General features: G+C 32.9%; 1 long non-coding RNA gene and 1 pseudogene across 4 annotated transcripts; one reads left to right on the top strand and one right to left on the bottom strand.

Moving 5' to 3' along the window:
• Nucleotides 1–1,282: 1,282 nt before the first annotated feature.
• On the bottom strand, nucleotides 1,283–27,039 carry LOC114170148 (uncharacterized). Of its 4 annotated transcripts, none has more exons than XR_014986526.1 (4): nucleotides 26,602–27,037; nucleotides 23,688–23,785; nucleotides 23,538–23,603; nucleotides 1,283–1,522 (listed from the first exon to the last, which is right to left on the bottom strand). It is a non-coding gene; the product is annotated as an uncharacterized LOC114170148 (long non-coding RNA). The 4 variants fall into 4 exon arrangements; XR_014986525.1 differs by lacking the exon at nucleotides 1,283–1,522 and adding an exon at nucleotides 22,265–22,886; XR_014986524.1 differs by lacking the exon at nucleotides 1,283–1,522 and adding an exon at nucleotides 24,571–24,613 and having other exon boundaries at nucleotides 23,393–23,603; nucleotides 26,602–27,039.
• On the top strand, nucleotides 15,213–15,877 carry LOC146880970 (protection of telomeres protein 1b-like; annotated as a pseudogene).
• Nucleotides 27,040–27,286: the final 247 nt, after the last annotated feature.

Here is a 27,286-nt window from a genome sequence, read left to right as displayed (position 1 = left end):
GTTGTGTATATAACTTTAAAGGTAAAAACACCATGCAACTTAAGACGCATATTGCTAATTTTGACTCATTTAATAATGTTTAGAAGGTGAAATTGACTCTTTTAAACACTTTCTCAAAAGTTATTTTAAGGATAGATCCAACAGTTGGAAACGTACGTAAAATCTCTCTTAGAAAAGGCAAAGGTTCTAATTGTAAAGGAAGTAACCGTTAATTTAAACATATGACATTTGGTTAGGTATTAGTACATTATCAAGCAAAGATAAACCATTAATCTTTCGTAACCTCACTCTGGTAAAGGATCTTGCATTTCATACTAATGTAAGTTTCTTCCTTCATGTACCTCCATATAAGAAATTTATTAGAATATTCATGAAGTTGAAAGTTGACTAGACATTTTCTTATGGGCATCTTGTCTTTATGTGCAAGTTGAAAGTTGGAAGAAAACATATATAAGGGTCTAAGTCATCACCATCTTTGCTTTTATACAAGGAAAATGAGGAACAGTTTTTTTTTTTTTAAAACAACAACTACTTCCCCATTATATACGTTTCCCGAAACACAACAAAGTTGAACTACATCCCCTACACCAACAACAAGGAGAAGACTTTCAATATTCTCAGCAAACCATGTTGACACACAATCTAACATCTTGATTAATGACAATGTAGAATGCGGCTCCTACTACTGGGAAATGTAGAATGCGGTTAACACCAGAGGATTCAACGACTAAAATTCATGCTTATGTAATTGCTAAAAATGAGGAGACCCCATTTTATGGTTATCTTGGAACTGAAAAGTTAAGAAAGAGGCAAAATAAATTACTTGGAGTACGGTCATTTATCTTAGAATAATTGATGGCACACATCACGATGTCAGCATATTTGTCAACATTTTTCCTTAAAATACTAAAAGTCTTCCCCTTATTGATGTTATTAGAGATATAGTTCAACTTTGTTATGTTTTGGTAAATGCATATATCGGGGAAGTAAATATTGTTTTCCAACAAAGTTGTTCATCGTTTGCCTTGTATAAAATAGGCAAAGATAGTGATCATTTGGACCCTTATCCAATTTCTTCTGAATTTCAACACAATCATAAAGATAAGATGCCCATAGATAAGCCTGACAAAATAGCTGGTCAATTTCCAACTGCATGAAGATTCTGAAAATTTACCTATGTTCAAAGAAATCAAGGAAGAAATTTACATTAATTTGGCATGCAAGATCCTTTACCACAGTTGTAACATCCCCAAGGAATATTAGTAATTTTTTTATAGATAAATTTACCATTAAAAAAATAAATACCGCATTGATTATAACTATTTCCCAAAAACGCGGGAAATTTAAAACCATAACTGGTACCATACATAGTCCGAATGTACAATATCGTGAAATAGAAATGTTATTAAAACTCATCATAAAAATATTTACATCAAAATCAAAACTATAAAGTTTCTTTCAAAATCCCAAGTAGCCCATGCTCTCCGTCTCTAAGCATCTCCTGGCTCACCTGTCATATCATCTGCTCCCGAATAACAAATTATCCGATCATCGCCAAACACATACAGATAGGGTGAGCTATCAACATTAACAATATAAACAGATATATGAAATAAATATGTTTCCCCAACCCAAAAATACATAATTAAAATCCTCATAGTTTCCAAATCACCCCAACCATGACCTCATAGTCCTTCATGAGTCATATGCATGAACTAGGTCTTGGGACTTCCCTATGCTCCCACGAAACTAACTCATTTGTGGTCCGACCCTATGAGCCTATCCTGCTCATAGTCCTACCCTACAGACTCCTCGCCTGTAGTATAAACATCCAAGTCTCATAACTTGGACCCTGGCACGCACGCAATCACCATACTATGGACTCCTCGCCCAATAGGAACCGACGGGAACATAACAATTCCTTGCCCATCGTGCGCCCGACACATGCAATCACCATACTAAGGACTCCTCGCCCATTAGTAGCCGATGGGAACTCAATCAGTTCCATGCCCATCATGTGTCTAACCACCAAGCACATCCCAGACCCCTATTGGACTTAGTCCTTCAAGCCCAAACATCACACCACATGCATGTACAACCTGACCATGGTATAAACAGCCAAAACACACTCACAAGCACATAGAAACATAGTAATTCGCATAAACTCGCTTAAGCTAGGGACCTCTCGCCCAAGCAAGACCCTCAGTCTCGCTTAGGCTAATCCACCTCGCTTGAGCGAGTTTAAATCAGCAACAACAGCACGTTATCTCGCTTCGGCGAGATCCCCTCGCCTAGGCGAGATCGTCTCTCGCCCAAACACCCATTTCCATATCGCCTGGGCTAAAATACAAGCAAAACACCACACATGACCATGACATCTCGCTTAGGCGAGACCCTGGTTCACTCAAAATCCATAAACTCCTCGCCTGGACAAGAAGTCGCGCTCAACACGCGCAACTTCATCACAACCTTGCTGAGGCGAGCGTCTCTCGCCTGAGCGAGAAGCAGGTCGCTCAACTCTAATACTAGGTCGCCTAGGCGAGATAGGCGAACCCGCACCCAACACAAGACCCTACAACTCTCGCCTAGGCGAGAAGGGGTCGCTTGGGCGAAACATGCAGAGTTTTGCCACTACTAGCGCACCCGAAACACAAAACCAATACCAATTTACAATACCTTCAGGTTTCATTTAATATGTACCATCAATCAAACTCTAAAAACACGTTTTACACAAGTTTAAATCCCCAAAACGCATAAAAATAACCATGATTCAATAATAGTACCCGAAACCCTCATGACATTGCTTATTTCATACCCAAAAGACTTGGCACCCACATTCTCTTCCAAATTCTCAATTGCAGTATACTTTATACCAAAAACCACAACACATAAAATCCCAATTGAGAATAAAACACAGGAATACAACCCAGATAAAATGCACATAATTCAGCACCCCTAACCTGAATTTTAGATTGAAATTGGGAAGAAAAATTGAGATTCTTGGTTTGCCAATGACGTGCCACAGACTCCCTCTCGATTCAGCCCTTTGCACACTCAGAACCTTCCCTCACAGTCTCAATTTCGTGTTCTCTCTATAGCAGCTCACCACAATTGCCAAAACCCTTCCTTTTTCCTAAACTTGGGCTTTTATAGGTGCCTTTAAAATAGGTTTTAAAAATAAAACGAGATTGACTTTGGTGTGGGCTTAATGGCTATTCAAGTCCCTAGATGATTTTTCAGCACCTAATGGTTACTCTTCTGCTAGGTTTTCTTTACCCCTTCTCATTCATACCACAACTAATAGCTAGCAAAAATAAAGCTTATTCTTTGCCCACCAAGGTTTGAACTCGTGACCTTCCACTCATAAGGCCAAAGCACAACCACTATGCCAAATTCACATTTGGTGATACCCTCCAATCAAAAGCAGTTTACATCATCAATCTCATACTCATACATATTATTAAAAACTAATAATAAAATAGCAACACATAATTGACAAACATACGACTCGAACCCAAGTCCTCTCACACAATCAAAGTACTCTCAACCACAAGAGCTAGCACTTTTCCACATCACACTAGCCAACAATTAATATATATTAATTAATTAATTATGTAATTAATAATTTATTAGAATATTCATGAAGTTTAAAGTTGACTAGACATTTTCTTATGGGCATCTTGTCTTTATGTGCAAGTTGAAAGTTGGAAGAAAACTTATATAAGGGTCTAAGTCATCACCATCTTTGCTTTTATACAAGGAAAATGAGGAACAATATTTTTTTTAAAAAAACAATTACTTCCCCATTATATACGTTTACCGAAACACAACAAAGTTGAACTACATCCCCTACACCAACAGCAAGGAGAAGACTTTCGGTATTCTCAGCAAACCATGTTGACACACAATCTAACATCTTGATCAATGACAATGTACAATGCGGCTCCTACTATTGGGAAATGTAGAATGCGGTTAACACTAGAGGATTCAACGACTAAAATTCATGCTTATGTAATTGCTAAGAATGGGGAGACCCCATTTTACGGTTATCCTAGAACTGAAAAGTTAAGAAAGAAGCAAAATAAATTACTTCAAGTACGTTTATTTATCTCAAAATAATTGATGCCACACATCACGATGTCAGCATATTTGTCAACATTTTTCGTTAAAGTACTAAAAGTCTTCCCCTTATTGATGTTATTAGAGATGTAGTTCAACTTTGTTATGTTTCGATAAATGCATATAATGGCGAAGTAAATATTGTTTTCCAAAAAAGTTGTTCATCATTTACCTTGTATAAAAAAGGCAAAGATAGTCATGAGTTGGACCCCTATCCAGTTTCTTCTGAATTTGAACATAAACATAAAAACAATATGCTCATAGATAAGCCTAAAAAAATAGCTCGTCAATTTCCAAATTCATGAAGATTCTGAAAAGTTACCTATGTTTGGCATGCAAGATCCTTTACCACAGTGAGGTTTCATAAGATAAATGGTTTATCTTTGTGTGGGGTGGTATTGATACTCAACCAAATATCATACGTTCAAACCTATAAGATGAACTTCAGTAGTCATTTCCTTTGCAAACAGAAATTTTAGGTATTTTCCCAACTATTGGATCCATCTCCGGAATAACTTTTGAGAAAGATGTTTAAAAGATTTAATTCCACCTTTTAAGCATTGGTAAATGAGTTACGATTATGAATATGCAATTAAGTTGCATGTTGGACTATAGCGTGGTGTTTTTACCCTTACTATAAAACTTTGATATATATAATATGATAGGTTGTCTTTAACCTCGGGAGGAATGTCTTGTTTTAGTTTCCCTGAGTCTTCACCTATTACAATGAATCATCATGATCATTTTACACTTGTTACTTATATGAGCGTCCTCACTCATTTAAAGGTGATGTATATATTCAACTATGTTATTTGGGTGGTAGCAGCAATGACATGCTAAGCTGATAGTCTATATTGAAGACTTAAAGGTATATATTAAGTTGATCTTCGTTGTGTATATATTGAAGCTTTAAAGGTAAAAACACCATGCAACTTAACACGCATATTGCTAATTTTGACTCATTTAATAATGTTTAGAAGGTGAAATTGACTCTTTTAAATACTTTCTCAAAATTTATTTTAAGGATAGATCCAACAGTTGAAAATGTACATAAAATCTCTCTTAGAGACGGCAAAGGTTCTAATTGTAAAGGAAATAACCGTTAATTTAAACATATGACATTTGGTTAGGTATTAGTACATTATCAAGCAAAGATAAACAATTAATCTTTCGCAACCTCACTCTGGTAAAGGATCTGGCATTCCATACCAATGTAAGTTTCTTCCTTTATCTCCCTCAATATAGCAAATTTATTAGAATATTCATGAAGCTGAAAGTTGACTAGACATTTTCTTATGGGCATCTTGTCTTTATGTGCAAGTTGAAATTTGGAAGAAAATTTATATAAGGGTCTAAATCATCACCATCTTTGCTTTTACACAAGGCAAATGAGGAACAATTTTTTTTAAAACAACAATTACTTCTCCATTATATGTGTTTATCGAAACACAACAAAGTTGAACTACATCCTCTACAACAACAACAAGGACAAGACTCTCAGTATTCTCAGCACAAAATTTTGATACACAATCTAACATCCTGATCAATGACAATGTAGAATGCGGCTCCTACTACTAGGAAATGTAGAATGCAGTTAACACTAGAGGATTCAATGACTAAAATTCATCCTTATGTAATTGCTAAGAATGGGGAGACCCCGTGTTACGGTTATCCCGGAACTGAAAAGTTAAGAAGGAAGCAAAATAGATTACTTGGAGTACTAGAGGATTCAACCACTAAAATTCAAGCTTATATAATTGATAAAATGGGGAGACCTCGTTTTATGGTTATCCTGGAACTGAAAATTTAAGAAAGAAGCAAAATAAATTACTTGCAGTACGATCATTTATCTCAAAATAATTGATGGCACACATCACGATGTCAGCATATTTGTTATCATTTTTTCTTAAAATACTAAACGTCCTCCCCTTATTGATGTTATTAGAGATGTAGTTTAACTTTATTATGTTTCGGTAAATACATATAATGGGGAAGTAAATATTGTTTTCAAAAAAGTTGTTCATCATTTACCTTGTATAAAAAAGGCAAAGATAGTGATGAGTTGGACCCCTATCCAGTTTCTTCTGAATTTCAACATAAACATAAAGACAATATGCTCATAGATAAGCTTAAGAAAATAGCTCGTCAATTTCCAACTTCATGAAGATTCTGAAAATTTACCTATGTTCAAAGAAATCAAGGAAGAAACTTACATTAATTTGGCATGCACGAGCCTTTACCATAGTAAGGTTTCATAAGATCAATGGTTTATCTTTGTCAACGATGATATTGATACTCAACCAAATATCATACGTTCAAACCTATAAGATGAACTTCAGTAGTCACTTCCTTTGCAAACAGAAATTTTAGGTATTTTCCCAACTATTGGATCCATCTCGGGAATAGCTTTTGAGAAATATGTTTAAAAGATTCATTTCCACCTTTTAAGCATTGGTAAATGAGTTACGATTATGAATATGCAACTTAAGTTGCATGTTGGACTGTAGCGTGGTGTTTTTACCCTTACTGCAAAACTTTGATATATATATATATATATATATATATATATATATATATATATATATATATATAAATAATATCATAGGCTGTCTTTAACGTCGGGAGGAATGTCTTGTTTTAGTTTCCCTGAGTCTTCACCTATTACAATGAATCATCATGATCATTTTACACTTGTTACTTATATGAGTGTCCTCACTCATTGAAAGGTGGTGTATGTATTCAACTATGTTATTCGGGTGGTAACAGCAACGACATGCCAAGCCGAGAGTGTATATTGAAGACTTAAAGGTATATATTAAGTTGATATTCGTTGTGTATATATTGAAGCTTTAAAGGTAAAAACACCATGCAACTTAAGACTCATATTGCTAATTTTGACTCATTTAATAGTGCTTAGAAGGTGAAATTGACTCTTTTCAACACTTTCTCAAAAGTTATTTTAAGGATAGATCCAAAAATTGGAAACATACATAAAATCTCTCTTAGTACATTATCAAGCAAAGATAAACTATTAATCTTTCGCAACCTCACTCTGGTAAAGGATCTTCCATTCCATAGTAATGTAAGTTTTATCCTTCATGTCCCTCAATATAAGAAATTTATTAGAATATTCATAAAGTTGAAAGTTGACTAGACATTTTCTTATGGGCATCTTGTCTTTATGTGCAAGTTGAAAGTTGGAAGACAACTTATATAAAGGTCTAAGTCATCACCATTTTTGCTTTTATACAAGGCAAATGAGGGACAATTTTTTTAAAAACAACAATTACTTCCCCATTATATGAATTTACCGAAACACAACAAAGTTGTACCACATCCCCTACAACAACAAGGAGAACACTTTCAGTATTCTCAACAAAAAATGTTGACAAACAATCGAACATCCTGATCATTGACAATGTAGAATGCAACTCCTACTACTGGGAAATGTAGAATGCGGTTAACATTAGAGGATTCAACGACTAAAATTCATGCTTATGTTATTGCTAAGAATGGGGAGACCTCGTGTTACAGTTCTCTTGGAACTGAAAAGTTAAGACAAAAGCAAAATAAAATACTTGGAGTACTAGAGGATTCAACGACCAATATTCCTGGTTATGTAATTGCTCAGAATGGGGAGACCCCGTTTTACAATTATCTTGGAACTGAAAAGCTAGGAAAGAAGCACAATAAATTACTTGGAATACGGTCATTTATCTCAGAATAATTGAGGGCACACATCACGATGTCAACATATTTGTCAACATTTTTTCTTAAAATACTAAACGTCCTCCCCTTATTGATGTTATTAGAGATGTAGTTCAACTTTGTTATGTTTCGGTTAATGCACATAACGGGGAAGTAATTATTATTTTCAAAAAAAGTTGTTCATCATTTGCATTGTATAAAAAAAAAGGAAAAGATAGTGATGATTTTGGACCCTTATCCAGTTTCTTATGAATTTCAACACAATCATAAAGACAAGACGTCCATATATAAGCCTGAGAAAATAGCTGGTCAATTTCCAACTTCATGAAGATTCTAAAAATTTTCCTATGTTCAAAGAAATCAAGGAAGAAACCTACATTAATTCGGCATGCAAGATCCTTTACCATAGTGAGGTTTCACAAGATCAATGGCTTGTCTTTGTGTGGGATGGTATTGATACTAAACCAAATGTCAGACGTTCAAACCTATAAAATGAACTTCAATAGTCACTTCCTTTGGAAAGAGAGATTTTATGTATTTTTCCAACTATTGGATTCATCTCTGGAATAGCTTTTGAAAAGATGTTCAGTAGAGTCATTTCCACCTTTTAAGCATTGGTAAATGAGTTACAATTATGAATATGCAACTTAAGTTGCATGTTGGACTGTAGCGTGGTGTTTTTACCCTTACTACAAAACTTTGATATATATAATATGATAGGTTGTCTTTAACCTCGGGAGGAATGTCTTGTTTTAGTTTCCCTGAGTCTTCACCGATTACAATGAATCATCATGATCATTTTACACTTGTTACTTTAATGAGTATCCTCACTCATTCAAAGGTGATGTCTATATTCAACTACGTTATTCGGGTGGTAACAGCAATGACATGCCAAGCTGAGAGTCTATATTGAAGACTTAAAGATATATATTAAGTTGATCTTCGTTCTGTATACATTGAAGCTTTAAAGGTAAAAACGTCATGCAACTTAAGACGCATATTGTTAATTTTTACTCATTTAATAGTGCTTAGAAAGTGAAAGTGACTCTTTCAAACACTTTCTCAAAAGTTATTTTAAGGATGGATCCAACAGTTGGAAACGTACATAAAATCTCTATTCGAAAAGGCAAAGGTTCTAATTGTAAAGGAAGTAACCGTTAATTTAAACATATGACATTTGGTTAGGTATTAATACATCATCAAGCAAAGATCAACCATTAATCTTTCGCAACCTCACTCTGGTAAAGGATCTTGCATTCCAAACTAATGTAAGTTTCTTCCTTCATCTCCCTCAATATAGGAAATTTATTACAATATTCATGAAGCTGAAAGTTGACTAGATATTTTCTTATGGGCATCTTGTCTTTATATGCAAGTTGAAATTTAAAAGAAAATGTATCTAAGGGTCTAAGTCATGACCATTTTTTCTTTTATACAAGGCAAATTAGGAACAATTTTTTTAAAAAGAACAATTACTTTCCCATTATATGCATTTACCGAAACACAACAAAGTTGAACTACATCCCCTACAACAAGAACAAGGAGAAGACTTTCAGTATTCTCAGCAAAAAATGTTGACACACAATCTAACATCCTGATCAATGACAATGTAGAATGCAGCTCCAACAACTAGGAAAATGTAGAATGCGGATAACACCAGAGGATTCAACGACTAAAATTAATGCTTATGTAATTGCTGAAAATGGGGAGACCACGTTTTATGGTTAACCTGGAACTAAAAAGTTAAGAAAGAAGCACAATAAATTACTTGGAATACGGTCATTTATCTCAGAATAATTGATGGCACACATCACGATGTCAACATATTTGTCAACATTTTTTCTTAAAATACTAAACGTCCTCCCCTTATTGAAGTCATTAGAGATGTAGTTCAACTTTGTTATGTTTCGGTTAATGCACATAACGGGGAAGTAATTATTGTTTTCAAAAAAAGTTGTCCATCATTAGCCTTGTATAAAAAAAAAGGCAAAGATGGTGATGATTTGGACCCTTATCTAGTTTCTTCTTAATTTCAACACAATCATAAAGACAAGATGGCCATAGATAAGCCTGAGAAAATAGCTGGTCAATTTCTAACTTCATGAAAATTCTGAAAATTTTCCTAAGTTCAAAGAAATCAAGGAAGAAACTTACATTAATTCGGCATGCAAGATCCTTTACCATAGTGAGGTTTGATAAGATCAATGGCTTATCTTTGTGTGGGATGGTATTGATACTCAACCAAATGTCTGACGTTCAAATCTATAAAATGAACTTCAATAGTCACTTCCTTTGGAAAGAGAGATTTTATGTATTTTCCCAACTATTGGATTCATCTCTGGAATAGCTTTTGAAAAGCTGTTCAGTAGAGTCATTTCCACCTTTTAAGCATTGGTAAATGAGTTACGATTATGAATATGCAACTTAAGTTGCATGTTGGACTGTAGCATGGTGTTTTTACCCTTACTACAAAACTTTTATATATATATATATATATATATATATATATATATATAATATGATAGGTTGTCTTTAACCTCAGGAGGAATGTCTTGTTTTAGTTTTCGTGAGTCTTCACCGATTACAATCAATCATCATAATCATTTAACACTTGTTACTTTAATGAGTGTCCTCACTAATTCAAAGGTGATGTCTATATTCAACTATGTTATTCGGGTGGTAACAGCAATGACATGCCAAGCCGAGAGTCTATATTGAAGACTTAAAGGTATATATTCAGTTGATCTTCGTTGTGTATATATTGAAGCTTTAAAGGTAAAAACGCAATGCAACTTAAGACGCATATTATTTATTTTGACTCATTTAATAGTGCTTAGAAAGTGAAAGTGACTCTTTCAAACACTTTCTCTAACGTTATTTTAAGGATGGATCCAACCGTTGGAAACGTACATAAAATCTCTATTAGAAAAGGAAAAGGTTCTAATTGTAAAGGAAGTAACCGTTAATTTAAACTTATGACATTTGGTTAGGTATTAGAACATTATCAAGCAAAGATAAACTATTAATCTTTCGCAACTTCACTCTAGTAAAGAATCTTGCATTCCAAACTAATGTAAGTTCCTTCCTTCATCTCCCTCCATATAGGAAATTTATTAGAATATTCATGAAGCTGAAAGTTCACTAGACATTTTCTTATGGGCATCTTGTCTTTATTTGCAAGTTGAAATTTAAAAGAAAATGTATCTAAGGGTCTAAGTCATGACCATTTTTTCTTTTATACAAGGCAAATGAGGAACAATTCTTCTAAAAACAACAATTACTTCCCCATTATATGCATTTACCGAAACACAACAAAGTTGAACTACATCCCTACAACAACAACAACAAGGAGAAGACTTTCAGTATTCTCAGCAAAAAATGTTGCTGATCAATGACAATGTAGAATGCAGCTCCTACTACTAGGAAATGTAGAATGCGGATAACACTAGAGGATTCAACGACTAAAATTTATGCTTATGTTATTCCTAAAAATGGGGAGACCACGTTTTATAGTTATCCTGGAACTGAAAAGTTAAGAAAGAAGCACAATAGATTACTTGGAATACGGTCATTTATCTCAAAATAATTGATGGCACACATCACGATGTCAACATATTTGTCAACATTTTTTCTTAAAATACTAAACGTCCTCCCCTTATTGAAATCATTAGAGATGTAGTTCAACTTTTTTATGTTTCGGTTAATGCACATAACGGGGAAGTAATTATTGTTTTCAAAAAAAGTTGTCCATCATTAGCTTTGTATAAAAAAAAAGCAAAGATGGTGATGATTTGGACCCTTATCCAATTTTTCTGAATTTCAACACAATCATAAAGACAAGATGGCCATAGATAAGCCTGAGAAAATAGCTGGTCAATTTTTAACTTCATGAAGATTCTAAAAATTTTCCTAAGTTCAAAGAAATCAAAGAAGAAACTTACATTAATTCGGCATGCAAGATCCTTTACCATAGTGAGGTTTCATAAGATCAATGGCTTATCTTTGTGTGGGATGGTATTGATACTCAACCAAATGTCTGACGTTCAAACCTATAAAATGAACTTCAATAGTCACTTCCTTTGGAAAGAGAGATTTTATGTATTTTCCCAACTATTGGATTCATCTCTGGAATAGCTTTTGAAAAGATGTTCAGTAAAGTCATTTCCACCTTTTAAGCATTGGTAAATCAGTTACGATTATGAATATGCAACTTAAGTTGCATGTTGGACTGTAGCGTGGTGTTTTTACCCTTACTACAAAACTTTTATATATATATATATATATATATATATATATATATATATATATATATATATATATATATATATATATACATAATATGATAGGTTGTCTTTAACCTCAGGAGGAATGTCTTGTTTTAGTTTTCGTGAGTCTTCACCGATTACAATGAATCATCATAATCATTTAACACTTGTTACTTTAATGAGTGTCCTCACTAATTCAAATGTGATGTCTATATTCAACTATGTTATTCGGGTGGTAATGAGTCTTCACCGATTACAATGAATTATCATAATCATTTAACACTTGTTACTTTAATGAGTGTCCTCACTAATTCAAAGGTGATATCTGTATTCAACCATGTTATTCGGGTGGTAACCAATGACATGCCAAGGCGAGAGTCTATATTGAAGACTTAAAGGTATATATTTAGTTGATCTTCGTTGTGTATATATTGAAGCTTTAAAGGTAAAAGCGCCATGCAACTTAAGACGCATATTGTTAATTTTGACTCATTTAGTGGTGCATAGAAAGTGAAAGTGACACTTTCAAACACTTTCTCAAAAGTTATTTAAGGATGGATCCAACCGTTGGAAACGTACATAAAATCTCTATTAGAAAAGGAAAAGATTCTAATTGTAAAGGAAGTAACCATTAATTTAAACATATGACATTTGGTTAGGTATTAGAACATTATCAAGCAAAGATAAACTATTAATATTTCGCAACTTCACTCTGGTAAAGGATCTTGCATTCCAAACTAATGTAAGTTCCTTCCTTCATCTCCCTCAATATAGGAAATTTATTAGAATATTCATGAAGCTGAAAGTTCACTAGACATTTTCTTATGAGCATCTTGTCTTTATTTGCAAGTTGAAATTTAAAAGAAAATGTATCTAAGGGTCTAAGTCATGACCATTTTTTCTTTTATAAAAGCCAAATGAGGAACAATTCTTTTAAAAACAACAATTACTTCTCCATTATATGCATTTACCGAAACACAACAAAGTTGAACTACATCCCCTACTACAACAACAAGGAGAAGACTTTCAGTATTCTCAGCAAAAAATGTTGACACACAATCTAACATCCTGATCAATGACAATGTAGAATGCAGCTCCTACTACTAGGAAATGTAGAATGTGGATAACACTAGAGGATTCAACGACTAAAATTCATGCTTATGTTATTCCTAAAAATGGGGAGACCACGTTTTATGGTTATCCTGGAACTGAAAAGTTAAGAAAAAAGCACAATAAATTACTAGGAATACGGTCATTTATCTCAGAATCATTGATGGCACACATCACGATGTCAACATATTTGTCAACATTTTCTCTTAAAATACTAAATGTCCTCCCATTATTGATGTCATTAGAGATGTAGTTCAACTTAGTTATGTTTCGGTTAATGCACTTCACGGGGAAGTAATTATTGTTTTCAAAAAAATTTGTCCATCATTTGCCTTGTATAAAAAAAAAGGCAAAGATGGTGATGATTTGGACCCTTATCTAGTTTCTTCTGAATTTCAACAAAATCATAAAGACAAGATGCCTATAGATAAGCTTGAGAAAATAGCTGGTCAATTTCTAACTTCAAGAATATTTTGGAAATTTTCCTATATTCAAAGAAATCAACGAAGAAACTTACATTAATTCAGCATGCAAGATCCTTTATCATAGTGAGGTTTCATAAGATCAATGGCTTATCTTTGTGTGGGATGGTATTGATACTCAACCAAATGTCAGACGTTCAAAGCTATAAAATGAACTTCAATAGTCACTTCCTTTGGAAAGAGAGATTTTATGTATTTTCCCAACTATTGGATTCATCTCTAGGAATAGCTTTTGAAAAGATGTTCAGTAGAGTCATTTCCAGCTTTTAAGCATCGGTAAATGAGTTACGATTATGAATATGCAACTTAAGTTGCATGTCGGACTGTTGCATGGTGCTTTTACCCTTACTACAAAACTTTGATATATATATATATATATATATATATATATATATATATATATATATATATATATATATATATATATATATATATATATATATATATAATATGATAGGTTGTCTTTAACCTCGGGAGGAATGTCTTGTTTTCGTTTCCCTGAGTCTTCACCAATTACAATGAATCATCATGGTCATTTAACACTTGTTACTTTAATGAGTGTCCTCACTAATTCAAAGGTGATGTCTATATTCAACTATGTTATTCGGGTGGTAACAACAATGAAATGCCAAGCCGAGAGTCTATATTGAAAACTTAAAGGTATATATTCAGTTGATCTTCGTTGTATATAAATTGAAGCTTTAAAGGTAAAAGCGCCATGCAACTTAAGACGCATATTGTTAATTTTGACTCATTTAATAGTGCTTAGAAAGTGAAAGTGACACTTTCAAAAACTTTCTCAAAAGTTATTTAAGGATGGATCCAACCGTTGGAAACGTACATAAAATCTCTATTAGAAAAGGAAAAGATTCTAATTGTAAAGGAAGTAACCGTTAATTTAAACATATGACATTTGGTTAGGTATTAGAACATTATCAAGCAAAGATAAACTATTAATCTTTCGCAACTTCACTCTGGTAAAGGATCTTGCATTCCAAACTAATGTAAGTTCCTTCCTTCATCTCCCTCAATATAGGAAACTTATTAGAATATTCATGAAGCTGAAAGTTCACTAGACATTTTCTTATGGGCATCTTGTCTTTATTTGCAATTTGAAATTTAAAAGAAAATGTATCTAAGGGTCTAAGTCATCACCATTTTTGCTTTTATACAAGGCAAATGAGGAACAATTCTTTTAAAAACAACAATTACTTCTCCATTATATGCATTTACCGAAACACAACAAAGTTGAACTACATCCCCTACAACAACAACAAGGAGAAGACTTTTCGTATTCTCAGCAAAAACTGTTGACACACAATCTAACATCATGATGAATGACAATGTAGAATGCAGCTCCTACTACTAGGAAATGTAGAATGCGGATAACACTAGAGGATTCAACGACTAAAATTCATGCTTATGTTGTTCCTAAAAATGGGGAGACCACGTTTTATAGTTATCCTGGAACTGAAAAGTTAAGAAAGAAGCACAATAAATTACTTGGAATACGATCATTTATCTCAAAATAATTGATGGCACACATCACGATGTCAACATATTTGTCAACATTTTTTCTTAAAATACTAACCGTCATCCCCTTATTGATGTCATTGGAGATGTAGTTCAACTTTGTTATATTTCGGTTATTGCACATAACGGGGAAGTAATTATTGTTTTCAAAAAAAGTTGTCCATCATTAGCTTTGTATAAAAAAAAAAAAAGCAAAGATGGTGATGATTTGGACCCTTATCCAATTTTTCTGAATTTCAACACAATCATAAAGACAAGATGGCCATAGATAAGCCTGAGAAAATAGTTGGTCAATTTCTAACTTCATGAAGATTCTGAAAATTTTCCTAAGTTCAAAGAAATCAAGGAAGAAACTTACATTAATTCGGCATGCAAGATCCTTTACCATAGTGAGGTTTCATAAGATCAATGGCTTATCTTTGTGTGGGATGGTATTGATACTCAACCAAATGTCTGACGTTCCAACCTATAAAATGAACTTCAATAGTCACTTCTTTTGGAAAGAGAGATTTTATGTATTTTCCCAACTATTGGATTCATCTCTGAAATAGCTTTTGAAAAGATGTTCAGTAAAGTCATTTCCACCTTTTAAGCATTGGTAAATTAGTTACGATTATGAATATGCAACTTAAGTTGCATGTTGGACAGTAGCGTGGTGTTTTTACCCTTATTACAAAACTTTTATATATATATATATATATATATATATATATATATATATATATATATATATATATATATATATATATATATATATATATATATATATATATATATATATATATATATATATATATATATATATATATATATATATATAATATGATAGGTTGTCTTTAACCTCAGGAGGAATGTCTTGTTTTAGTTTTCGTGAGTCTTCACCGATTACAATGAATCATCATAAACATTTAACACTTGTTACTTTAATGAGTGTCCTCACTAATTCAAAGGTGATGTCTATATTCAACTATGTTATTCGGGTGGTAATGAGTCTTCACCGATTACAATGAATCATCATAATCATTTAACACTTGTTACTTTAATGAGTATCCTCACTAATTCAAAGGTGATATCTGTATTAAACCATGTTATTCGGGTGGTAACCAATGACATGCCAAGGCGAGATTCTTTATTGAAGACTTAAAGGTATATATTTAGTTGATCTTCATTGTGTATATATTGAAGCTTTAAAGGTAAAAGCGCCATGCAACTTAAGACGCATATTGTTAATTTTGACTCATTTAATAGTGCTTAGAAAGTGAAAGTGACACTTTCAAACACTTTCTCAAAAGTTATTTAAGGATGGATCCAACCGTTGGAAACGTACATAAAATCTCTATTAGAAAAGGAAAAGATTCTAATTGTAATGGAAGTAACCGTTAATTTAAACATATGACATTTGGTTAGGTATTAGAACATTATCAAGCAAAGATAAACTATTAATCTTTCGCAACTTCACTCTGGTAAAGGATCTTGCATTCCAAACTAATGTAAGTTCCTTCCTTCATCTCCCTCAATATAGGAAATTTATTAGAATATTCATGAAGCTGAAAGTTCACTAGACATTTTCTTATGGGCATCTTGTCTTTATTTGCAAGTTGAAATTTAAAAGAAAATGTATCTAACGGTCTAAGTCATCACCATTTTTGCTTTTATACAAGGCAAATGAGGAACAATTCTTTTAAAAACAACAATTACTTCTCCATTATATGCATTTACCGAAACACAACAAAGTTGAACTACATCCCCTACAACAACAACAAGGAGAAGACTTTTCGTATTCTCAGCAAAAAATGTTGACACACAATCTAACATCATGATGAATGACAATGTAGAATGCAGCTCCTACTACTAGGAAATGTAGAATGCGGATAACACTAGAGGATTCAACGACTAAAATTCATGCTTATGTTATTCCTAAAAATGGGGAGACCACGTTTTATAGTTATCCTGGAACTGAAAAGTTAAGAAAGAAGCACAATAAATTACTTGGAATACAATCATTTATCTCAGAATAATTGATGGCACACATCACGATGTCAACATATTTGTCAACATTTTTTCTTAAAATACTAACCGTCATCCCCTTATTGATGTCATTGGAGATGTAGTTCAACTTTGTTATGTTTCGGTTAATGCACATAACGGGGAAGTAATTATTGTTTTCAAAAAAAGTTGTCCATCATTAGCTTTGTATAAAAAAAAAAGCAAAGATGGTGATGATTTGGACCCTTATCCAATTTTTCTGAATTTCAACACAATCATAAAGACAAGATGGCCATAGATAAGCCTGAGAAAATAGCTGGTCAATTTCTAACTTCATGAAGATTCTGAAAATTTTCCTAAGTTCAAAGAAATCAAGGAAGAAACTTACATTAATTCGGCATGCAAGATCCTTTACCATAGTGAGGTTTCATAAGATCAATGGCTTATCTTTGTGTGGGATGGTATTGATACTCAACCAAATGTCTGACGTTCCAACCTATAAAATGAACTTCAATAGTCACTTCTTTTGGAAAGAGAGATTTTATGTATTTTCCCAACTATTGGATTCATCTCTGAAATAGCTTTTGAAAAGATGTTCAGTAAAGTCATTTCCACCTTTTAAGCATTGGTAAATTAGTTACGATTATGAATATGCAACTTAAGTTGCATGTTGGACAGTAGCGTGGTGTTTTTACCCTTACTACAAAACTTTTATATATATATATATATATATATATATATATATATATATATATATATATATATATATATATATATATATATATAATATGATAGGTTGTCTTTAACCTCAGGAGGAATGTCTTGTTTTAGTTTTCGTGAGTCTTCACCGATTACAATGAATCATCATAAACATTTAACACTTGTTACTTTAATGAGTGTCCTCACTAATTCAAAGGTGATGTCTATATTCAACTATGTTATTCGGGTGGTAATGAGTCTTCACCGATTACAATGAATCATCATAATCATTTAACACTTGTTACTTTAATGAGTGTCCTCACTAATTCAAAGGTGATATCTGTATTAAACCATGTTATTCGGGTGGTAACCAATGACATGCCAAGGCGAGATTCTTTATTGAAGACTTAAAGGTATATATTTAGTTGATCTTCATTGTGTATATATTGAAGCTTTAAAGGTAAAAGCGCCATGCAACTTAAGACGCATATTGTTAATTTTGACTCATTTAATAGTGCTTAGAAAGTGAAAGTGACACTTTCAAACACTTTCTCAAAAGTTATTTAAGGATGGATCCAACCGTTGGAAACGTACATAAAATCTCTATTAGAAAAGGAAAAGATTCTAATTGTAAAGGAAGTAACCGTTAATTTAAACATATGACATTTGGTTAGGTATTAGAACATTATCAAGCAAAGATAAACTATTAATCTTTCGCAACTTCACTCTGGTAAAGGATCTTGCATTCCAAACTAATGTAAGTTCCTTCCTTCATCTCCCTCAATATAGGAAATTTATTAGAATATTCATGAAGCTGAAAGTTCACTAGACATTTTCTTATGGGCATCTTGTCCTTATTTGCAAGTTGAAATTTAAAAGAAAATGTATCTAAGGGTCTAAGTCATGACCATTTTTTCTTTTATACAAGGCAAATGAGGAACAATTCTTTTAAAAACAACAATTACTTTCACATTATATGCATTTACCGAAACACAACAAAGTTAAACTACATCCCCTACAACAACAACAAGGAGAAGACTTTTAGTATTCTCAGCAAAAAATGTTGACACACAATCTAACATCCTGATGAGTGACAATGTAGAATGCAGCTCCTACTACTAGGAAATGTAGAATGCGGATAACACTAGAGGATTCAACGACTAAAATTCATGCTTATGTTATTCCTAAAAATGGGCAGCCCACGTTTTATAGTTTTCTTGGAACTGAAAAGTTAAGAAAGAAGCACAATAAATTACTTGGAATACGATCATTTATCTCAGAATAATTGATGGCACACATCACGATGTCAACATATTTGTCAACATTTTTTCTTAAAATACTAAACGTCCTCCCCTTATTGAAGTCATTAGAGATGTAGTTCAACTTTGTTATGTTTCGGTTAATGCACATAACGGGGAAGTAATTATTGTTTTCAAAAAAAGTTGTCCATCATTAGCTTTGTATAAAAAAAAAAAAGCAAAGATGGTGATGATTTGGACCCTTATCCAATTTTTCTGAATTTCAACACAATCATAAAGACAAGATGGCCATAGATAAGCCTGAGAAAATAGCTGGTCAATTTCTAACTTCATGAAGATTCTGAAAATTTTCCTAAGTTCAAAGAAATCAAGGAAGAAACTTACATTAATTCGGCATGCAAGATCCTTTACCATAGTGAGGTTTCATAAGATCAATGGCTTATCTTTGTGTGGGATGGTATTGATACTCAACCAAATGTCTGACGTTCAAACCTATAAAATGAACTTCAATAGTCACTTCCTTTGGAAAGAGAGATTTTATGTATTTTCCCAACTATTGGATTCATCTCTGAAATAGCTTTTGAAAAGATGTTCAGTAAAGTCATTTCCACCTTTTAAACATTGGTAAATGAGTTACGATTATGAATATGCAACTTAAGTTGCATGTTGGACTGTAGCGTGGTATTTTTACCCTTACTACAAAACTTTTATATATATATATATACATAATATGATAGGTTGTCTTTAACCTCAGGAGGAATGTCTTGTTTTACTTTTCATGAGTCTTCACCGATTACAATGAATCATCATAATCATTTAACACTTGTTACTTTAATGAGTGTCCTCACTAATTCAAAGGTGATGTCTATATTCAACTATGTTATTCGGGTGGTAATGAGTCTTCACCGATTACAATGAATCATCATAATCATTTAACACTTGTTAATTTAATGAGTGTCCTCACTAATTCAAAGGTGATGTCTGTATTCAACCATGTTATTCGGGTGGTAACCAATGACATGCCAAGGCGAGATTCTATATTGAAGACTTAAAGGTATATATTTAGTTGATCTTCATTGTGTATATATTGAAGCTTTAAAGGTAAAAGCGCCATGCAACTTAAGACGCATATTGTTAATTTTGACTCATTTAATAGTGCTTAGAAAGTGAAAGTGACACTTTCAAACACTTTCTCAAAAGTTATTTAAGGATGGATCCAACCGTTGGAAACGTACATAAAATCTCTATTAGAAAAGGAAAAGATTCTAATTGTAAAGAACGTAACCGTTAATTTAGACATATGACATTTGGTTAGGTATTAGAACATTATCAAGCAAAGATAAACTATTAATCTTTCACAACTTCACTCTCGTAAAGGATCTTGCATTCCAAACTAATGTAAGTTCCTTCCTTCATCTCCCTCAATATAGGAAATTTATTAGAATATTCATGAAGCTGAAAGTTCACTAGACATTTTCTTATGGGCATCTTGTCTTTATTTGCAAGTTGAAATTTAAAAGAAAATGTATCTAAGGGTCTAAGTCATGACCATTTTTTCTTTTATACAAGGCAAATGAGGAACAATTCTTTTAAAAACAACAATTACTTTCCCATTATATGCATTTACCGAAACACAACAAAGTTAAACTACATCCCCTACAACAACAAGGAGAAGACTTTTAGTATTCTCAGCAAAAAATGTTGACACACAATCTAACATCCTGATCAATGACAATGTAGAATGCAGCTCCTACTACTAGGAAATGTAGAATGCGGATAACACTAGAGGATTGAACGACTAAAATTCATGCTTATGTTATTCCTAAAATTGGGGAGACCACGTTTTATAGTTATCCTGGAACTGAAAAGTTAAGAAAGAAGCACAATAAATTACTTGGAATACGGTCATTTATCTCAGTATAATGGATGGCACACATCACGATGTCAACATATTTGTCAACATTTTTTCTTAAAATACTAAACGTCCTCCCCTTATTGAAGTCATTAGAGATGTAGTTCAACTTTGTTATGTTTCGGTTAATGCACATAACGGGGAAGTAATTATTGTTTTCAAAAAAAGTTGTCCGTCATTAGCTTTGTATAAAAAAAAAAAAGCAAAGATGGTGATGATTTGGACCCTTATCCAATTTTTCTGAATTTCAACACAATCATAAAGACAAGATGGCCATAGATAAGCCTGAGAAAATAGCTGGTCAATTTCTAACTTCATGAAGATTCTGAAAATTTTCCTAAGTTCAAAGAAATCAAGGAAGAAACTTACATTAATTCGGCATGCAAAATCCTTTACCATAGTGAGGTTTCATAAGATCAATGGCTTATCTTTGTGTGGGATGGTATTGATACTCAACCAAATGTCTGACGTTCAAACCTATAAAATGAACTTCAGTAGTCACTTCCTTTGGAAAGAGATATTTTATGTATTTTCCCAACTATTGGATTCATCTCTGAAATAGCTTTTGAAAAGATGTTCAAAAGTGTCATTTCCACCTTTTAAACATTGGTAAATGAGTTACGATTATGAATATGCAACTTAAGTTGCATGTTGGACTGTAGCGTAGTGTTTTTATCCTTACTACAAAACTTTGATATATATAATATGATAGGTTGTCTTGAACCTCGGGAGGAATGCCTTGTTTTTGTTTCACTGAGTCTTCACCGATTACAATGAATCATCATGATCATTTAACACTTGTTATTTTAATGAGTGTTCTCACTCATTCAAAGGTGATGTCTATATTCAATTATGTTATTCGGGGGGTAGCAGCAATGACATGCTAAGCTGGGAGTTTATACTCTCCTATTACTAGAAAATATAAAATGTGGCTAACATTAAAACATTCAACTATTGAAATTCATGCTTATGTAATTGTTAAGGATGGGGACACTTTTTTTATTGTTATCCTAATGCTGAAAAGTTGAAAAGAAAGTCAAATAGATTACTTAAGATTATCTTAATGTGATGGTATCAAAACCATTGTTAGATCCTATCGTATTTATTGGGCATATTTTTTAACTTACTATCGAACCAACCATTAATGTTTAGTCTCATACTCGAGATCTATATATCTAACATTGAAGGGTGTGTTGGATGTGTCACATCAACTATAGATAAGACAAACTTATAATACATATGTGAGTGCAAACCTAACCTTACAAGCCAATTTTAAAGTTGACTTCTTAACAAACCCTATGTAGACACAAGAGAGATTAACCATAAACAGTTTTTCTCTATATTTAACATTGCATCTAGAACTTAAGGTTTTTAGGATTTTTTTTGTCACCCTTGCCACCACAATCGTTGACGTTGTCGTTGCCATCGCCGTCAACAATCACTGCCATTGTCGCTGGAGTGTTAGTTCTAATCGGTGACCACACGATGTTTATCATCTTAGCCAAGTGAACCCCACACCGTAAGAATCACTATCGTTGGAGCAACCACACTCCCTAACACATTGTTCAAAGTTAAGCCTCCTCTAGCATCACCATTGCGCATGGTGGATCAATGCCACTCTTCTTTAGCAACTATCACCTACGCCAGCATCGTCTCTTCATTCTCTTTCTGGATTTGGCCTTGGTAATCAGATTGGAACTCTTTGGTGTTTTAGGATTTTTTTTTCAAAGTCCTTTTCTGTGACGTCTTTCACTGCCTCTTCAAATTCTAATGTCTCTTTTGCCTCTAGTGTGTCTAACCTAGTAGCAGTTGCCTAGGAGGGTATGTCAAAAACAAAACTTTAAGCTTGAGATATCATGTTAAATATAGAGAAAAATTGAACAGGAATCTCCCTTGTGTCTAGAATACACCGAAGGTGAATATATTTATAATAAATAGTGATACAAGTATATATGGCAATCAAATATAAATTTAGTAAATAGAAGATATTATTACAAATAATATCACAATATATGCACCAATATAAAAAAATGTCTATGTTTATCTACGCCAAAAATTCATAGGTAATGAATAATTTTCGTAGGTTATTGTTTAGGAATTGCCTACGAAGAAAAATTCGTAGATAAACTGCTCATATATAACTTTACCTACAAAATATGTATTCTTAAATAATTTACTTACAAACTTTATCTACGAAAACTATTTGTGGAAAAAGCATTTAATTATCTATCAAGATTTTTCTATGTAACTTACCTACAAAATATTTCTTAAGTGACTTAAATATATAAAAAAATTGTAAAAAGATTAGTTAGAACGTAATTATAAAGTTATAAAACATGTAGCTTGCCTAATCATTATAGGTCAGATTTAAATAACTCTTTTACCACAGTCATTATAGGACAGATTTAAATAACTCTTTTGCCTAGTCTAGGCAAATGCTTAACAAAACATATGTAATGTATACCTAGTCAATCCAGCTAGTTTAGTACGAAAGTCATTGAACTCTTCCCCAAGCCTGATTCTGCTTCACCTGAAAACAAATTATAGCTGAGTATATTTTTACGGAGAAATCAGAACAAACATTTATAATTAAATTCAAATTGAAAAATAGAACCTTGTAAGTACTCAAAGAACTGTTTTTTCCCATGTTCATGCTCGGGTAAGTAGAACCCATGTGTATGTCCATTTTAGTACTCTTCTACACTCGATTATCTGAAAACATGAAACAATTATTAGGAAGGAAGCCATCTATTTCACTCCCAAAATGAATTTTATGAAACAGTGGGGCAGCTGACAATGAATTTCCCTACAGTTATAATAATAGCAAAGAAAAATGTAAAAAGATTACTAGCACTAAAAGTTCTCACAAATCACAAGTTTCATGGATTGTTGAAATGTTCAATGACTAGCTAAAGCATTTGAAACTATCTGCCACGGGCAGATGAACTGGTCTAATCTTACAATCAAAACCCTGTTAAAGCTTCAAATAATACTACAAATCAATCTGAACAAAACACTAAAAAAACAATAATTTACTTGTAGCCTGGCCTAAGTAATAAACTTAAGTTGTGACTCAGGCTGACACTGTATATCACTAAGCTTCTCAGTCAGCAAGCCAAAAATAAAGAGAGGACTAGTGAGCAAATATATAATGTTTATGATTATGAATAAAAGATTTTGCAATAATAGAAAAATATTACATAGATTTTGGCTTATGACATGGAAAAGTGAGCTACAACTGTACCGAGTTAGAAAGTGCATATTCGTGAAAACAATGTTTTTTCAGTAGCCAAAAATTACATTCTAACGTACCTAATGTGAAGGTTCGTTAGACAAAAATTACTGAAGTGCAAAAAATTACATGTAAGCTAAGAATATTTTTACAAACAATATGCCTGAAGATGACATATATATATATATATATATATATATATATATATATATATATATATATATATATATATATATATATATATATATATATATATATAACTTACATGAACAGTTTGCATCTGCTGCAGATCTGCAAGAGCTTTTTGCCTTGATTGTATACAAGAAAAAGCAAATTGCACTGCTATATTAATACTTATAATCACGTAAGAAAAAGCATATACCCAGATAAAGTAACAATACTACAGAATACAGCTTAAAGTAGAGAATGGAAAACAAATCAATGTCCATAGCATATAAAGTATAAAAAATTATCCAGCTAGCCGTCTTCGTCATACAAACTAAAAGCCTCTTAAAACACTCCTCGTTAAGTTAGAGGCACAACACTCTCAAGGACAGAAGATGTTTCTTTGGTATTACATCTCTAACATCCCCAATCACCCAAGACAACTCCAGTTAGATTTGAAGCATAGATAATGCATAAACCCGCCCATCTAATGCTGAAATTCAAATTTTTTTTAGTTGTAAGAGAACACTGAGGATGGAACTTTAGATCATTTGGCCACAGACACTAATAAACTGATATTCCAAAAAGCTTAAGTAGTTAGGTAGGCAACATCAATAGGTTTCTTTTTAATCTAAATATCCACCAACCAATCGAGCATGGACATAATATGAAGATCATGAGAAAGAAAGCATAACATACTGCAATAACATCGGACTAATAATGCTGAAGTCAAATCCCTAAACGTGGGTCAAAAGCTACAACTTCAAGTTCAAGTTTTCCAGTCTCAATCTTAGCCTGATCAAGTTCATGCTAACACTGATACACAAAATAATTGATTTTTTAGAGGTTCTTTTACAAAATATATATATATGTGTGTGTGTGTGTATATATATATATATATATATATATATATGACGGTGCCGATTGAGTTTTATCAATTAAAAAACCAAAACCCATTGATATTGAAAGATTAAAGGATGAAGAACTTTAGCAACGCTATTGTAATCCAATAAGACACATAACACTTAATGGCAAAAAAAAAAAAAACTGACTGAAATCACAACTCTAACAATCACACACTTGTATCGTAAAACAAGTTAATAAAACATTGAATGAAAAAAATAAAAAAGTACGTTAAATATTTGAAAAACATTATTATCAGTGTGATAACTTACAAATACCACAATCCAATTAACTGGCATATGTCTGGAGAAAGTGAATATCACAGATTTTTACCTCGCAAGCCATTGTCATAAGAAAATGAAACACAAAGACTGACAGCAAGATAACATCATAGATTTCATTGTATAACTCATTTAAATGATGGATTTCATTAAGGAGAATGATAAATTCGTAATCTGAGAGAAGAGGGAAATTACAGGAAATTAAACATATCTTAAATTCACATTCAAAAATGGATTCCCTAACCAATGAAACAAATTCACATTCAAACAAGGATATCATATCTATGCTCAGACCATATAATTAAAAATGTTTTTTTTAAAGTATATGTTTGAAAAATATTATTTTAACTTTATCCACATTTTGCTAAATATAGATCATTTCAGTCTAATTAGTTATTCAATCTCTTTATGTTTATATATACCACCTAATTCACTTGATTCAGAAGAAAACATGTGCAAAAACATGAGGAATTCACTGATTTATGGAGACCATTAACTAAGATCGAATCAGATTAAACAAGCCCTCCTAACGCAACGTCCATTACGAAAAGTAGCAGCTCGTACCAAACTTCAATGAATTCAAATCCAAACAAGAATCAAAATGATCATTAAAACAAATACCGAAATCATTCAATTTTCTCAAGCAATTATTTAAAATAACAATTAAACAAATTGCACCTCTTCATTCAATAATTTTTCAAACTTCCGGTTCGAACTTTAGTTTTATCCTCAACACCCGTTGAAGCCAAACAAAATCATCTCTCCCAAAATAAATTATAAACTCGAACTTCCATCAACGACCAAAATGTATTCAAAATTGAAACCACCAGCCAAATGGGTGAGAAACGAGAGCATGATATTTTCTCTCTTGAAGACATGATTAATGGGGAAAATGAATGAACCAAAATAGAGAACAAGGGAAAAGGCTCGAAGAAAATCAAACTTACAGAACAAGCTCAGATCGCCGACACCGGTGACAGTGAGGGTTTGACACTGAGAAACGAACAAATGCAGTGAGAAAACAAGTAGAAGAACAGAATTTCAGGAGGGGGTCGTGAGGATGAGGGCAAGGACGGCGACGAGCGTCGTTGACGAGGACGGCGACGAACGTCGTTGACGAGGACGGCGACGAACGTCGTTGACGAGGACGGCGAAGAACGTCGTTGACGAGGACGGCGAAGAACGTCGTTGACGAGGACGGCGACGAACGTCGTTGACGAGGACAGCGGCGAGCCTCAGACGAGGACAGTGACACGACAAAGAGGGTGTTGATTGCAAAGACTACTTTTTGTGTGTGAATAGCGAGTCTTCTGCCTTTCAGGTGCGAAAGTAAACCTAATAAAAAACGATAAAGGTTGGGCTTTAGGGTTGGGCAGGTTTTTTCACTTGATAAAACATAGACCAGGTCCTTTTAATTACATACGAGAGTAGGAATATTAATGGAGCGGGTAGGGTACGGGTAATAGCTCATTCGTATTCTATCTGGATAAATATATGTTCCGTATCCGTATCTATATCTGTTGGATATCTATTGTGCGAGTATCCGTCTATTTTTTTATACCCACGGATACTCGTGGGTATTTGCAAATTTATTTAAAAAACAAATATTTAGTCATAAATTCAAATAAAATA

Source organism: Vigna unguiculata, chromosome 11, assembly GCF_037176805.1.
Source record: "Vigna unguiculata cultivar grain cowpea cultivar isolate G323 ecotype 2 chromosome 11, ASM3717680v1, whole genome shotgun sequence".
In the NCBI taxonomy this organism is placed as follows: Eukaryota; Viridiplantae; Streptophyta; class Magnoliopsida; order Fabales; family Fabaceae; genus Vigna; species Vigna unguiculata.
Note: the sequence above shows the minus strand (reverse complement) of the source record. Positions and strands in the feature narration are given on the sequence as shown.